Source organism: Coenobita brevimanus, chromosome 115 (assembly GCF_032717465.1).
Source record: "Coenobita brevimanus isolate Jiangsu-jjx chromosome 115, ASM3271746v2, whole genome shotgun sequence".
NCBI classification, from domain to species: Eukaryota; Metazoa; Arthropoda; class Malacostraca; order Decapoda; family Coenobitidae; genus Coenobita; species Coenobita brevimanus.
In genome coordinates this window covers 17,851,293-17,868,927 of record NC_137068.1, presented here as the reverse complement: position 1 = coordinate 17,868,927, position 17,635 = coordinate 17,851,293, and the positions used below count along the sequence as shown (strand labels likewise).

At 42.6% G+C, this 17,635-nt stretch overlaps 1 protein-coding gene across 1 annotated transcript in view; it reads right to left on the bottom strand.

Moving 5' to 3' along the window:
* The window catches only part of LOC145418557 (mitochondrial basic amino acids transporter-like), a 59,177-nt gene that overhangs the window by 35,085 nt on the left and 6,457 nt on the right, over nt 1-17,635 (bottom strand). The window lies entirely within an intron of this gene.

Below are 17,635 nucleotides of genomic sequence, written 5' to 3'. Positions count from 1 at the left end.
GTTGTGGGAGGAGTTAGTTCCATTAGGTGAAAGCAGTCCGGCTGTAGTCAATTATTATTATTATTATTATTATTATTATTATTATTATTGTTGTTGTTTTTGTTGCTGTTGTTGAAGGTGTTATTCACTGTAGTTTTGGGGTGAAGTGGTTCATGGGTGTATGAGCGTAACACACACACACACACACACACACACACACACACACACACACACACACACACACACACACACACACACACACACACACACACACACACACACACACACACACACACACACACACACACACACACACACACACACACACACACACACACACACACACACACACACACACACACAAGCAGTATTATTTACAGTCAGATATAAAAGTTCGTTTCACCTCCTCTACCTGTTCTTCATCGCTGAAGTCAGATGTTTAAATGAGACAGAGGCCCTTACACGTTCGGTTAACAAAGCTCCCTAACACTTTTTCCTAAGCGATTGATTTTGCCTGTTGCACCTTACTTTTCTTTTTCACTTAACATATATTATTGTAATATGCCCATACTCTGCATATATAACGTACGTAAGGATGTTAACCAGCCATATCCAAAACTAAATCGCTAAGGAGGAGGTGCTAAGGAGTTTCCTTACCCGACGAGAATACGGGTCATAGTGGAGGAAGATGCATATTATCACCCACGGATGATTGATAATATGCATCTCTGTCCACTATCCTACAATAAACCTCTGTGTATCTAGCGGTGCAACAGGGTCAGCAGGGAACGAACACCAGTATTTGACTGTACAACTTTTTCTCTACCTTTAACTTTCACTGGTCACCTACATCCTTAGGAGAAATTCAGGACTGTGCCCACTGAATACCATAACGTCTTTGCTTTGTTTTCCCATCAGTAAACGAATTTCCTGTGTAATGGGTAGAATCGTTCAGTAGGTAAAATATAATGAAAAAGACGTCATTGACCAGAACCTATGGAGTTACTGACTATATTCTTTTTACTCTAACCTGGCCCAGAGTTTCGTCCTTTTGCAGCTTATTTCACGTAGCTCTCTGGCAGAAAGGGGCAGTGCTACGACTCTCCCTACTTTCCATAGCACTTCTTTGTTACTGGTATCATACCTTAGAGAGATGGGAATTTTTAGGCCAAGTTAGGGTAAAAAGAGTGTAGGTAATTCCCAAATGGTGATTCCTAGAACTCCCAATACCTTCTTCCTCCCCATTTCCCTTCCCCTGGGCAACGTGAGGGAAGGTTGAAGGCCTTGCGGACGCCATACAAACCACCTGCATTACCTAGAGTCGAGGGCTGTTTTTGTAGCTGTAGTCGGGTTGTTTTCATCTGACAGAATTGGCCCACACAACTCGGATACTAAGTTCTGGTTGCTTGGAATTCAATAAGCCTTAGGTATGAGGTAGGAATGCGTCTCCTCGGTTACAAGTAAGATCCACCCTTCAGTCTGACTACAAGGGCTGGAAGGAGTTAAGGATCATTGTGAGGTTAGAATACACGTGAAATACCATTAGGGTCAAAGGCTGTTTCAGTGGCTGCCAATTCGTTCACGGGCGATGTAGAACTAGACGAGTGTAGGACAAGAACCCCCCAACCTATCCTAACCTAACCAAGCCTAACCAAACCTAACCTAACCAAGCCTAACCTAACCTAACTAAACCTAACCTAACCTAACTAAACCTAACCTAACCTAACCAAACCTAACCTAACCTAAACTAACCTAACTTAACAACCTAACCTGACCAAACTTAACCTAGCCTAACCTAACCTAACCTAACCCGACCAAGCCTAAACTAACCTAACCTAACCAAACCAAACCTAACAAAACTTAATCTACCCTACCCAGCACCTACAGTACATAAACCCATGATGATGATTATGATGATAATGATGAATGGCGATGCTGATGATGATGAGTAGCGATATTGATGATGATGATGACGAGTGGCGATACTGATGATGATGATGAGTGGAGATATTGATGATGGTGATGAGTGGCGGTATTGATGATGATGAGTGGCAGTATTGATGACGATGATGATGATGTTGAGTGGCGATACTGTTGATGCTGATGAGTGGAGATATTGATGATGGTGAGTGGCGATATTGATGATGATGCTGATGAAACTAATTATGATGGTTATTAGTTAGGTGAACACTACTTTAACTTTCCTCACACGTATAAAGGGGGTAACCAGGTAGCACAGACAACCGTACCAATGCATCTCTGGCATAACTGGTTCATATTTACAGGAAAAACGGGAGACATGGAGGACAATACATTTTACCAGCCTCCCCTTTCCTGTAAAAACATCGTTTAGTCTCTTTTCATGTGATGGAACTGGGTCAATCCAAGAACCCTCTTTCCCTGTATACCTCCTTTTTCGTCTGGTAGAAAAAAAAAAAAAGCCGTCGGACTGAAGGGGTTAACATGGCTACATCTAACCCTTCCAGTTTGAAAAAAAAATAATGTAAGCTAAACTAGAATAAAATACGATAGAAATATTAAAATACAAGAGACGTTCTGTAAGTGACTGGGTATGGTAGTAGGAGTCACTGCAGTCCACGGCTCGGTTGAACGTGAACCAATTATGCTGCAAGCTGAATTTACTTATGTGCATTTCACCATACTTCTTGTGGGCCACAGGGAGGGAATAGAGAGGCGTTTGTATAATCAGGCAGCAGAGCCACTCGTCAGCAGTGATGGCACCATGTGAAGGCGCCCCTCTTTAGCACTGGGTGAGAAGTCTTTATTTTTATTTATTTATTTTTTACTGGATAAGCGAAAATCTGGGCAGACCCTAAAAATTCTGCTATAATTACTGAAGTTTGTAGTGATGATATGACGTCTGATCTTTCTGTATCGTTGCTGACGGCACTTTGCAACGTAGGATGCAAGCTCATCACATGCAGACAATTAAAGGTGTTAGTTTTCCAAATAATAATCGTTAAAAATAAGAGGCCGTCTTACATCTTTGCGTTCTCATTTTCAGAAATACAACCCTAAGAGTCTTTATAAATATTTCTTCCTGAGCGCGTCTCCACTTGCACAGGGCAGCCGTGTTCATGGAAAGTTCCTGTACTCTCGAATGCTCCTCACGTCGTCTGCGAGAGAGGACCACAACAATAACAAACCCACCCAGAATGATAAACCACATACCCAGTTTTGTTTATTTATCACGTTGCCCGAAATAACGAATTGTGATGCTATTTTGGATGAATAGCGTGGAGAGGTCATTGACGTAAGAGATGCAAGATTGTTAATTTTGTTAGCTTTCGAATGCACTTCAAAACGGCGGGAGAGACTGACAATAACAAACCCAACAAAAATGATAACTGCTGTACATAACCAGATCAGTTTATTTATGACGTAGTTCAAGCTAACAAACTGTGATGCTATTTAGGATGAAGTGTGGAGAGGTGTTTAATGTAAGAGGTGCTGGGCGACTGTTAAAGTTGTTGGCTTTCAACTGCGTTTCAGGTGGAGGGAAAGGATGCCTGTAACAAACCCACCAAAAATGATAACTGCTGTATATAACCAGCTTTTATTTGTGACGTGTTCCAAACTATCGAATGGTAATGAGGTGAATATTGTGAGATTTAAACGCTGAGATGTAAGATCGTTAAAATGTTGGCTTTCAGATGAGCTTCAAATTCGCGGGAGAAGACAACAATAACAAACACACCTAGACTGGTAAGTATATAGCCATGATTGTTTACCAGTGCAAGGCTGGGTCGAATTACCTTGCTGTACCGAAAAATGTGATGTTAGATAAATTCTAATGATGGAAGGCAGAGAAGCTTTAAATCCCCTGACTTGTGAACCCCTCCCCATCAGCAGTACCAAATCCCACGAGAATGGTAATAGCTTTGTGTTTTTATGACGAGGTTCGAAATACGACAAATTATCCTATTAACGAGAAAAGTGATATTGGAAGGAATAAGCTGTAGTTAAAGGCAGCAAAGAAAGTTAAATTTGTTGCCTTCTGAAACCCCCCCCTCCATATTTGTTGGTATCTGAAACCCCCCCTCCCCAGCAACACCCCCCCCCATGATAACTATGTAACCAACTTCCTTTATTAATGATCTAATGCTGAATAATACGAACTTTCATATTACGTAGAGAGAAAAGATATATAATAAGTAATGAATGACCCTTGACCTTGCCCTGTGACCAATCTTTAAAATTGAATCACTTCTTTTTTTCCTGTCCCTCGACTCGTGCACCACGTTTGGGGAAAGTCGGGTAAAAACAGTGTCGATCATGCCCTTGACTTATACACCAGTGATCTTTTTCGGGCCAAAATTAATCACCTGTTACTTTGATATTCGTCAGTCGTTATGCCAGATTCAGTGCAGTCACATTCCCTTGTTTCTTAATCTTGCTGACAGATAGACAGAATGACAGACATACACAAAAGGAACCAAGCACACAACATGCTCGCGATTTCGTGCGTGGGTGTATTAACAGACACGTAAGATACCGTACATGTATATATGGCAAGAAGACGACAATCTCTCTTATGGGGTGGCTGAATTGGTATAGAGGCGGTCTGCAGTCCTAATGGACACAGGATCGAATCCCGGCTGGGGCAGGGAACAGTTTAAGGATTTGAATTTCCTAAAAAGCAGACTTTCCTGATCTACCAGATGACCCGCCAACATGTTGTAAAAATACCCCCGCTAATACCAGTACACCAGTCCTGTATGAGACAGCCCTAGCATGTATTCAATATGGACGGTGGGTGTTAGCGCCCAAGTGGTGACATGTGGAGGTGTAGGAGGACTACTGGGTCTTGGGATAGGTGACTGCCCCCAAGAAATAGGCCCTGAGCCTTTGCCCAGAGTCGGACACGTAAAAAAAAAAAAAAAATTTGTTATTCAGTAGCAGACATGATCGTAGCTGTGATAAATTGTTACATAATGACGAAGGTACGACTGTCTATCTTGTTTTTCGTATTACTCAGCAGGAAAGCATGATCTTAGCAGCGATATACTGTAATGTAGAGCAGTGATGAAGAACGCACGTATTTTGGCAGGAGATGGTACGGTAATAATGACAAATACACGACATTAACAATTACATTTCAACCTCCCGTTTTGTGTGTGTGTGTGTGTGTGTGTGTGTGTGTGTGTGTGTGTGTGTGTGTGTGTGGCGAGGTATACATATAACGATGTCTTCTTATTTAGCGGCAAGTGTAATCTTGGACATGAAAAAAGGACTGTAAAATATAAAACTGTACTTTCCTTCAACTTCAGCAGGTCAGGGACAATAAAAGCGGCACCCACGATGACAGCCTCACAAGCTGGTTCTCTTATGTCTGACGAATTATTATTATTCACGACGAAGTATCCTATTTGGCGGGAAAGCGATCTTGGAATTAGTAAACTGTGAGGCGGCCGTGGTCTAACTCAGTTTGGAGGTGACGTAACAACTCTTCCTTAGTGATTTATTCTGCACATTGTACATCAGTATCTATTTCTCACATGTACAGACAGACAAAGGAGGAAGTAATGAAGCGTATGTTGACGTGGATCTGCGAAGTCTTAAGCGAAATATTTTGAGATGGTTTATCCATGTGGAGAGGATGGGGAATGAGAGACTGACTAGAAAAGTGCGTGTGAGTGAGGTGGAGGGAAAGAGGAGGGGAAGATAATGTGAAGGAGGGGGGTATGAACTGGAAGGAAGGCAGCCAAATGGCAGAGAACAGAGCGACGTGGAGGCGATTTGTTTATGGTCACCCCTTATGGGATTAAGGCATCTGGCAGTAGATAGATAGAAAGATAGATCCTCTTGTCTGTTATTGATGCAAACTGTACGTATGCGACAGTGATATAAACAATATACAGCAGAATACTAGGGTGTAATGGGCAAAATTAAATCGCTAAGGAAGAGGCGCTACGTAATAAGTGATGGAGCGAACTTATACTTTGCTTGATTTGCGCATGACGTCCACGGAATGAATAACGACTATGACCGGAAGAAATCCTAAAACCTCCTCCTGATCGATTTAGTTTGCGTTTTGTGCCGTAGTGTTGGCTTGTACGATTCTTTCCTCATTGTGTCTCCTTCAGTCTTTCATTTTTGTATGTCCTCCTCCCTTTTATCTTTTCTGCTTCCTCGTCTCTTCCTTTTTTTCTTTTTTCCATCCATCCATCGATCCATCTATCCATCCTTCCGTCCGTCCGTCCGTCCATCGATCGATCGATCCATCCATCCATCGATCCATCCTTCCGTCCATCGATCCATCCATCCATCGATCCATCGATCCATCCTTCCTTCCTTCCTTCCTTCCTTCCTCATTCTGTTTTTTCTTCGTTCATTCATTCACAAATCCTCTCTCTCCCTTCATTTTTTCCTCCTCCATCTTTTCTAAGTCCTCTCCTCCCTTCTTTCCTCCATTTATTCATGGAAATTCCTTCCTTCCTTCATCCATTAATAAATAAATTCATTCATTCATTCATTCATTCATTCCTCCCTCCCTCCCTCCTTCTCCTCTCCTCTTCTCTCCTTTCCTTTCCTTTCCTTTCCTCTCCTCTCCTCTCCTCTCCTCTCCTCTCACCCAGACTTCCAGCACTAGATTATATATTCGTGCAGAGCAATAATAGGTATTATAGTACAGAAGGGCCTCTGTTAAACTGGTCTGAGCCTGTACGAGTATTATGTAGTCGCCAGTACATATTACTAGTTACCATGTATAGACCTTCCAACTCAACCGAGGCCACCGGTTGCATAGACCCCTGTAAGTGTGTGTGTGTGTGTGTGTGTGTGTGTGTGTGTGTGTGTGTGTGAGAGAGAGAGAGAGAGAGAGAGAGAGAGAGAGAGAGAGAGAGAGAGGAGCTTGGTGAAGATTTTTTCCGGCAGTGCAATTAACTCTGTACTTAGAACTTGCACCCAGAAAGACGAGGATGGCTGGATTTAGAATGTGTGTGTGTGTGTGTGTGTGTGTGTGTGTGTGTGTGTGTGTGAGAGAGAGAGAGAGAGAGAGAGAGAGAGAGAGAGAGAGATCAGGGTGTAATCATGCAGTATTGTTAAGGTACTGAATTTGCCTATATCGATTATACATTTTTCTAGTACTCAAGAAAAGTTAATATGACGATGAGAAGCAGACCCAAAATTCAACAAAAATTCTTATATATCACCCCCATAATCTTCTTATAATTCTCATAGCACTGTATTTATTAAAGTTAGGATATTTTTTTTAAGTTCGTATCATTTGGCATCTTTAAAAACAACATTGAAATATCAGTTAAATAAGAGGATTTGTTCAGAGATAAAGATTTTGTGAGATTATGTGAGACTGGTTTTGTAATAGTGGTGTCTGGTGCTGCTGTCAATATATGCTGAGTTAGAGGGAAATTAAAGCTTTGGCCTGAGTTATAAGTGGCTGTTTGAATGCTTGAATTTTGGGGAAAGCAAGCAACAAAACAAGAATCACTACAGCAAAAGCACAAAGGTGAAAGTGTAGTGAAGAGTACTGAATATAAATTACGTGTGTTTTTAAATTGATTTTCGTCAAAACTACTCTCTCTCTCTCTCTCTCTCTCTATTTTCGTCTAAGCTGCTCGATTTAAACATTCCACTCCTACCAGTTCTCTCTGTCTCTGTCTGTCTGTCTGTCTGTCTGTCTCTCTCTCTCTCTCTCTCTCTCTCTCTCTCTCTCTCTCTCTCTATTTTCGTCTAAGCTGCTCGATTTAAACATTCCACTCCTACCAGTTCTCTCTGTCTCTGTCTGTCTGTCTGTCTGTCTGTCTGTCTGTCTGTCTGTCTGTCTGTCTGTCTCTCTCTCTCTCTCTCTCTCTCTCTCCCTCTCTCTCTCTCCCTCCCCCCAAAAAAACCAAGATGACTGCCGGTTCCTGAAGCTTCCATAGGGCCTTCACGCGATACCCACGACGGGCTCACGTGAATGGGTACAAGGGCACCGGAGAGAGAGAGAGAGAGAGAGAGAGAGAGAGAGAGAGAGAGAGAGAGAGAGAGAGAGAGAGAGAGAGAGAGAGAGAGAGAGAGAGAGAGAGAGAGAGAGAGAGAGAGAGAGAGAGAGAGAGAGAGAGAGAGAGAGAGAGAGAGAGAGAGAGAGAGAGAGAGAGAGAGTACGATCTATTTTTTCAGACTGCAGATTAGTAAAGGGGTTAGACAGGTACTCTGATAGATAGAAATATATATATATATATATATATATATATATATATATATATATATATAGAGAGAGAGAGAGAGAGAGAGAGTACGATCTATTTTTTCAGACTGCAGATTAGTAAAGGGGTTAGACAGGTACTCTGATAGATAGATAGATAGATAGATAGAGAGAGAGAGAGAGAGAGAGAGACGAAGGGGCAGATTCCTTCCGTCCCTATCCGACTTTCCATACCTTCCTTCCATTCCCATCCACACTTTCTCTCTCCAAGTTTTCCCTCCCTCGTTCTTTGTTATCATCATCCTTCCTTCTCATCTTCTTTCCTTCTTAGCCTCTATTTCAACCCCTCCTTGGAAGTTTCTGTCTCCTTTCTCTTCATCTTTTGTTTTTCTTTCCATCCAGTCTCTCTCTCTCTCTCTCTCTCTCTCTCTCTCTCTCTCTCTCTCTTGCCGATCCTTATTCCCATCACATCTCTCTTCATACCTACCTACCTCTCTCTCTTTCTCTCTTTGCTTCTCTTTCAGTGTTGCTGCCCTCTTCTGCTAGGCTTCTTTTCTCCCTCCTTCTCCACCCTTTACCCTTCCTTCTCCTCCTTCCTTCCTTCATTCATTCATTCTCAGTGGTTCTTCCCTCCCTCCCTGCATTCCTTCATTCCCTTCACAATCACCTCCAGTTTCTTCCGTCCTGTTTAATCTCCTTCTTTGCTGCATTACCATTTCTCTCCTCTCCCCGCCCCTGCCCAGAACACCATCATTATTCTTTCCCCCCCCTCCCCCATCTCTCTCCCCCTCCCCCTGCTCCATCTCCCTCCCCCTCCCCCTGCTCCATCTCACTCCCTCTCCCTCCCCCTCCCCCTGTAGCCTATTCTCGGGCTGGCGCCGTGTTTGTCCTGTGGGTCTTGCTCTAACTCGTCCTTTTTTCCTTCAGATTTTCGCCTCTTCCCCCTTCCATCTCGGCCATTTTACTTGTCTCTTTTCTTCCCCTCTCTGTCTCCTCCCCTCATCGTCCCTCCGTCCCTCCTTCCTCGGAGCTATAACATCGGTTCGCTGTTATTTATTACCTCCGCCAACGAACTTGGACGGAGGTTATGTATTCACTGATGTCTGTTTGTTTGTTTGTGTACTAGATATCTCAAATGGTTATGATTGGATTTAAATGAAATATGGTAGATAGGTGGGCCAAGGAAAATTTGATTAGATTTTGAAGTGGATTTGGATCCGGATGTAGGGAAAAAAATAATAAATTTGATTTGCGTAGGCGGAGGTATGTGCTTTGATCCTGTGTAAAAGAGCAAACTAACACCGTGGAATTAACTGACTGACACCGTAAAAGTATTCGTCCGGTAGGAGAGAGGAATTACAACAGGAAATCATATTTTTAACTGACGCTGGCAGAGATATACGCTCATGTTCATCTGCCTACTTATCTATCTATGTAAAGGGATGAAAGCAGTGTTTGTACATTTGTTGATGGCTTTGAGATAGGACGAATAATAAAATGAAAAGCTGACTGTAATAGCCCATAGAGGGATGTTTATATAACATGCAAATAGTCCCACAACTACTTTCACATTCTTTAAGGTCTAGGCCATATTGGTCACGTGATGGCCGCCCAGCACTTTTTTTTTTTTTCCTTTTTAGTAGTCGCCGGTCAGTTCCCTTTACCCAGAGGTCTTTATGTAACAACTTACCCCATGTCTTCTTAGTCTACCCTATGATTCTCTTCTCTGCCTTCAACATTAACATCCATATTCCATCTTACTCAGTTACCTTGTTTCTGCCCCTTTCCATAGAGAGTTTCAAGACAAGGCTAGATAGATTTGTGACTGGTAGAGTTTAGATATGAAAATTGTTCTAGTTCCGAATTCTTGCCAGGTTTCACAGCGACAGGCTCTTATCTCTTTCGTTCTTTCCTGTAAAACTTCTATGTCTGTTGTCTTATGCTGCTTGGTGTTCGTCCTCACTTCTTCCTGCCGGTTTTTGCTGGCGGGTTTGATGGGCGGTGGAAAGCATTCTTCATTGCTGTTCTTTTCATATTTTTGTACTCTTGCCACACTCTTCAAGGGGCCTCGTATCGTGGGCCATTCGGTTTACTAGTTATTCTCCTTTCTTATGTTCTATTCTGCCTTCAACATTCATATCCACATTCCTTCTCAGTTTGTTACCCTCTTTATATTCTGCCTTCAACATTCATATCCACATTCCTTCTCACTCATTCTCTCCACGTACCCGAACCATCTCAGTCATCCAGTTGGCATCGCGTCATAATACACTTTACGTCAAACTGTTCCTTCACTGCTATTTATCATTACTGTTACGATCCCATTTCAGTTTGCTCCAGCCTGTTAACATCCTCATCCTTTACTGGCCACATTTCAGTGCCGTACAGCATCACATTTCTTACACAGGCAGTATACACTTTTCTCTTTTCGTGAGTGGTGAATACTGTCATTGTCAGGAAGGTAGAAATTCTCTGACCTCGCGAGCATTTTAGCCACGTCTGAATTTAGAAATGGATTTAACCTTCGTCTCACCCTAAGCATTCATCATATCTCCTAAATAGCAGAACTTCCTTATATACTAGAAGGAAGCCACCACTGAAGTCTGTATTATATATCTGAACGTCTTTTACATGAGTCCCATTGCATATGCCCTTGACCCCACCCCGGCACTCATCATAATTCCCACACAGCAAAATTCCTTCATCTAATACAGGGAAACAGCAGCTGAAGTCTACACTGTACACATTAACATTATTTACATGATTCCCTTTGCATAAGCCACTATCAGATGAAATTTAATGTACATAAAGTACGAGTTCTTAATGTAAGGAAGCCCCTCTGAGACACTAAATACAAATTAGATACTAGAGAAAGCATTAAAGCAGAGTGTGAAAGGATGTAAGCGTAATGATTAGCAAAGACCTTAAACTAAGACGTAACAATGTATCAGTGTACGAAATATAGACAAAAAGGTCGTGCGATTTATGTATTTGTAAATGTGAGTAACAGGACAAGAGTTTGTATTGCATTTTTAACTTCCTTTAAGAAGACAACACTTGGGTGACGTGAGCAGAAAATAATATTACAGCTTTATTTTGCTCCAGTAAGGCTGTACTTAGATGATGTGGTGCAGTTTTGTAATGAACATAGCTTCCTTAGAGAATGTGAAGAGAAGATTAACAAAAATGATACATAGGATACGGGACCTTTCATTTGAAGAAAAAAAGAAATATACAGCCAGTAGAGTGGTTTAGCGTCAGGGGCGATTTGGCTAAAGATTTTTTAATGAAATCTGTCAGTATTTCCTCCTGCCTATGACCTCCAGTCTTTTAAACGCAGTGCATCCAAGCATCTCGAAATGAACGGATCTTATGTGTGGCTCTTTTGTATGTGTTTTCTTTTTGGTGGGAACAGTTTTCGAACTACTGGTCTTGTGGTTTCGTCCATGCATTAGAGAGAGAGAGAGAGAGAGAGAGAGAGAGAGAGAGAGAGAGAGAGAGAGAGAGACTGAATTTATTATTACTGATAGGCGAGCCACTTAACCCCATAATGTATACGATAACTTTTTTCTTGCAATCACCAAACTTTTTTTTTTTCTTTTTCGCTATCCTTGTCGTATTCTCTTAGTCTAATAATACCCTTTTATATTTCCTTTCCCTTTCGCTTTTTCACCTTTCCTTTCCTCCCTCCACTACCCTTTCTTTCCACCTCATCCTACTCCTGTACGGTTTTCCCTTCCTCCCTGCCCCTGCCTTTCTCTCTCCTATCCCTCGTTTCCCTCTATTCATCTCTCTATCCTTCTTACTTTTTCCCTCTCTCAGTCTTTATTTTATCTCTCCTTGCTTCCCCCCCCTTTTCTGTCTGTCTGTCTGTCTGTCTGTCTGTCTGTCTCTCCCTCTCTCTCTCTCTCTCTCTCTCACACACACACACACACACACACACACACACACACACACACACACACCTAACCAACCAGGAAGTAACACACCACTAAAGATGATGTTGAAATATACGCCTGAGGGATAAGACAAGGCTAGCAGGTTGGCCTAATACGTACCCACAAATGCCATAGCCCTATTTCACCTATTTCCGTATCATGCTGGGCCTGTTGCGTTTAGTTTTTTTTTTAATCACAGAACAGAGGAAGGAAAAATTGATTATTAAAAAAATAATAATAATCCATGCACCAAGTTACTGGCGCCCTCCATTCATAAAAAATCTATAACAGTTGGACTTGAGCAGCCGTTGGTTGAAGTTTGGGGGGAAACCACTCTGGTGGAAGTGAGTTCCAAAGTGACGCAGTTCGGGGAATAAAAGAATTCTGATAGGCAGAAGTTCTGCAATATAGCAATGTGACGGTCCAGTCATGAGCGCTACCAGATGCCCGTGTAGCGTGGGGGAAGGCATGGAGAGGTGACACAATGGATGCTACTTCTTCTGAGCATTTGCCATAAAAATATCTGTAAAACAATGCAAGGGAGGCAACATTCCTTCTTAGTTGTAGGGCAGGTAGTTTATTTGTAATAGTAGGGTTATTAATAATTCTGGTAGTCTTGTTCTGAATTTTGTGTAGTTTGTTTTAGTGCAACCTCTCCACATCCACTCCACAAGGGTGAGCAATATTCAAGCTGAGAGTGCAGGTGACTCTTATAAATTATAGCTAACTTCTCGTCAGTGAAGAAGTTACGGACTCTGTACAATAATCCAAGTTTCTTTGAGGCGGTTTTAGCAAGTGACAGACATAAGAGGTCCAGCTGAGGGCATTAAGTGTAACACTGAGAATTTCAGTACTTTTAGATATAAGAATTTTAATAGCATTGAAGGTAATATAGGAATCAGGCAACATCTGTCTATTAGTAAATTATATATATCTGGTGTTACTAGCATTAAATGGGACAATATTATTATTTTGTCCCCATTCAGTGATATTAAAATAAGTCTTGATTCATGGAGATTGCTGTACTGAGTTGTGAGTTAGAGATATTAGACTTTGTGAATGGGTGTTGAGGTATGAATGAACTGTGAAGTGTTGAGTCATCTGCATATGAATGGATGGAATTATGGGTGACAGATAAGAGATCATAAATATGAAGTAGGAATAGGGCTGTAGCCAGAACTGATCTTTGTGGTATGCCGGCATTAATTGAATTGAAATTGGAATATACATCATCTATTTTTAACTTTTTGTCGCTGAGATATGAGGAAATCAGAGGAACAAAAGATGAAAGTACATAGCAAGGGAGTTTAGACAGCAGGGAACGGTGCCATACTCTGTTAAAAGCTTTAGAAATATCAAGGGCTGTTGCATGAGTTTCGCTATGTTGGTCAATTGACTGATGCATGGTATGAGTCAGGAGATTGAGTATATCGATAGTGGACCTTTCGTGGCGAAAACCATAGTCTATCACTAATGATCAAAAATTAGTGTGCGGCATCAAGAAACCGTGTGAATGTTGTACTCTCTCTCTCTCTCTCTCTCTCTCTGCGCCTTACTTATTCTTCCGTGATATTTGATTAATCTTGCTGCGCCGAGCGATTTTATTCATCTTTCTCCACTAACCTTTAGCCCGTTCCATCCAGTCCCAGCAGACCTTTGAATACTCTAGGTGGCGTAGGAGGCTTCGTAACACATGTGCTTTAGTGATTTATTTTGCATATTAAACCTTGATATTCTCTTGTATGTTAATTATATGTTGCTGTTAAAAGATATAAATAACTAACAAGAGGATATTGACGTATTGAGTGTAGAATAAATCTCTGGGGAAGATGTGTTAGGTAATCCCAAACACACACACACACACACACACACACACACACACACACACACACACACACACACACACACACACACACACACACACACACACACACACACACACACACACACACACACACACACACACACACACACACACAGAGTGAGTCAACACTGTCAGAGCAATGAAGTTCCTTTTTGATCACGTTCAGTCTCTCTCTCTCTCTCTCTTTTTTTTCTTTTCTTATGGCCATTAATTACCGGAAAGGGACGCCTTCATGTGGTGGCACAGGTGTAATGGAGCGGATCCCCTGCCCGGTTATACAAACTTTCCTCAGCTCGCTCTCTATCTGCCAAAAGGAGGATGGTGAACTGCAGGATGACAACAATTTAGCGTGCACTCCATCCTTTTGATCTAATATGGCCAGTTCACAAACACTTTAGTCTGTTCACTTTAAATTGACCTAGAATTGCCATATATCTTGAATGCTGAGGTGTTACAGTAGATATGGCGCTAGTCACGAAGAAGTGCTATGAATGAGTGTAGAGTCGTAGCAGTGCCCTACCCTGCCACTGAGCTACGGGAAATAAGCTGCAAAAGGACGAAAATCTCAGCCAACTTAAAATGATTGGACTACAGGCAGACTTAGGCACATTAACTACTTTCTTATGACTTTTTTCTCCTCTTAACCCTCTGATTTCCATGTCGATTTTCTCTTCTTTAATGCTTCCTACTGTCAGACGATTTTATTAAGCTTAGGAGGGATTTCCGAACTGTAGAGGTTATTATTATTATTATTATTATTATTATTATTATTATTATTATTATTATTATTATTTATTGTGGTAAGTGGGGGCGCTCACCATCGACTCATTCTTTGTAGTGCTGCTCTCGGGTATCTGCCCTTTCCTCTCCTCCATCTCTCTTTCCTTCCATCCTCGTCTGTCTTTCTTTCCTTCATTCTTTCCTCGTCCATCTGCCTACGGGTGACTTTACACTCCCTCTTCTGTCTTTCTTTCCTTCATTCTTTCCTCTTCTTCTGCCTGTGGGTGACTCTACACTGAATGACAAGCCAAATGGTTTCCTGTACACCAGGAAACCATTTACTACGCTGGGTGGTAACCATATAACCAGATTTTGGCGCCTGGTGGTTTAGTAATTACGGCGCTCTAGTCGGATTGAGCCGGTGAAGGTTTATATCCAAGGGATGGTTGGGGTTTATTGCTCATGTAATGCCACTTAGGGATGAGTCAGGCTAGTCACTCTCATCTTAAATGTCAGGACCAGCTTGCCAAGCCCCGGGCTCCTACGCTTCTCATGGGGCAATGTAGGATTGGATGATGAATGATGAAAGAATTGTTATTATTATTATTATTATTATTATTATTATTAGTAGTAGTAGTAGTAGTAGTAGTATAGTAGTTGTAGTAGTAGTTGTCGTTGTTGTTGTTGTTGCCCCAAGTTCATCTGCTGTAGTCCGCCACCCTTCCCTCGAGGGACAGGGATGGGGATGGGAGGCGTTTGTATAGCCTGGCAACTCCTCCGCTCGGTTATATCGGTGCCACCACGTGAAGGCGTGGCTCCCCTGCACAGAGGTGTTACAAGACCTGCCGAGCCAAGGCGAATCCGATCTCCTGAATGTAGCCCCTCACCATCCCTACAAAAACCCGGCCATGGTGCGGCAAAGGATTGTTAAAGACGGTGTGTGGCTGCTAGTTAATGAAACCTGTCCGAGGCGCTGCAGGGCCATGGCGCGACGATGGGGGCAGGAGGGGAGGGAAGGGGAGGAGGAAGAGGAGAGGAGGGAAGGGGGGAGGAAGAGGAGGGGAGGGAAGGGGGGAGGAAGTGGAGGGGAGGAAAGGGGGTGGGGAGGAAGAGGAGTGGAGGGAAGGGGGGGAGGAAGAGGAGGGGGAGTGGAGAGGGAATAAGGATGGATAATGGAGGGAAGGAGAGGGTGAAAAGGGGGAGAAGGTTGGTGGGGGCCGTGAGAGGTTGGAAGGAGGAGGGGAAGGGGAGTGGAGAGAGAAGGATTAGTGGTTGAGCAGGAGAGGAAGAGGAGTGGAGGGAGAGAGGAATTAGTGGTTGAGAAGGAGAGGAAGAGGAGTGGAGGGAGGAGGAGGAATGGTTGAGGAGGGAATGGAGGGGAGTGGAGGGAGAGAGGGAGTAGTGGTTGAGCAGGAGAGGAAGGGGAGTGGAGGGAGAGAAGGAGTAGTTGTTGAAGAGAAGGGGGAGGGGAGTGGAGGAAGAAGGTGAATTACTGAGCGGTCACCAGGCCCACCCCTATCCATCCTTACTGCCATTCACTCATCACTACTTGGGCACCAATACCCACTGTCCATACTGAATACAAGCTGGGAATATAATGGAGGACTGACGTAATGGTAGTACCGGGGGTGATTTAATAAGTCGATGGATTTTGTGGAAGATCAGAAAAGTTAGAAACGAATAGCCAGCTTTCATGAACTTCAGATCACTTGGCTGCTCCTTTTCCTAGCTTTGGATCGAACTCACATGCTTTAAAACAAGGCCACTTCTCCGAGCACTCTTACCACCACAGAATGACAAACTAAAGACTCTGAGGTTAACCAGACTTGGGTCCTAGAGTGCTTCCTACCATGAAAGGGTTAAAGGTGACTATCAGCACTAAGGCTTCCATGACTCTTTGCTGAATAAAATCATCAGGCGTAGCGGGAATTGAGTACTAGACTTATCCCTAGCATGTGTATGTGAGAGAGAGAGAGAGAGAGAGAGAGAGAGAGAGAGAGAGAGAGAGAGAGAGAGAGAGAGAGAGAGAGAGAGAGAGAGAGAGATTAAAGGAGAATAAAAAAGATACGAGTAGTTTGCAAAATAAATCAAGGAAGCGATTTTCCGGACCTTCTATGCCGTGGGAAATTTCGTAGATAATATAATATTCAATAAAAAGATGTAATATGAGAAATAAATCGCCAAGGAAGAGGCGTAACGAAACCTGTGATATCTACAGCATGCCCCTTAAAAACTGGTAGCATGCTGTAAGTGGTTTGTTTAAAGGGCGTATGTGTGTGTAGTTGTAGGGCACGTGTGTGTGTGTGTGGTTGTAGGTCACGTGTGTGTGTGTGTGGTTGTAGGTCACGTGTGTGTGTGTGTGGTTGTAGGTCACGTGTGTGTGTGTGTGGTTGTAGGTCACGTGTGTGTGTGTGTGTGTGTGGTTGTAGGTCACGTGTGTGTGCTTGTCGTGCACGTGTGTGTGTGTGTGTTATTACCAGCAAGCGGCTGGTGGTCTGTGGTTGTTGCTACCTCCGCCAACGAAAGTTGAAGGTTATGTATTCCACCCAGTTTGTCTGTCCAAGATGTCTCAAAAAGTTGTTCATGGATTTCAATGAAATATTGTGGATATGTGGGTCATGGACCAGAAAAGTTTTATTAAATTTTGGTGAGCTGAGCTGAGCTGTGGCGGAGTTATGCGCTCTGTGAGTGGCCTAACTTCTTGTTATAGTAATTATTATATGATTGTTATCGTTGTTATTCAATAGTAGTAGCAGTAGTAGAAGTAGTAGCAGAAGAAGAAAAAATGGTAGTAGCAGTAGTGGCTGTAGTAGAAGAAGAAAGAGGAAAAGAAAAACAGAACTCAGTTTTTTTTATTGAGGCGAAGATACACTTAGCAGGTTGGTGATGATAGGCTGAATGTAACATGTCAGAATAACATTTATTAGCCCAAATTTCCCCCTCAGATATATGTTGTCAATGAATAAT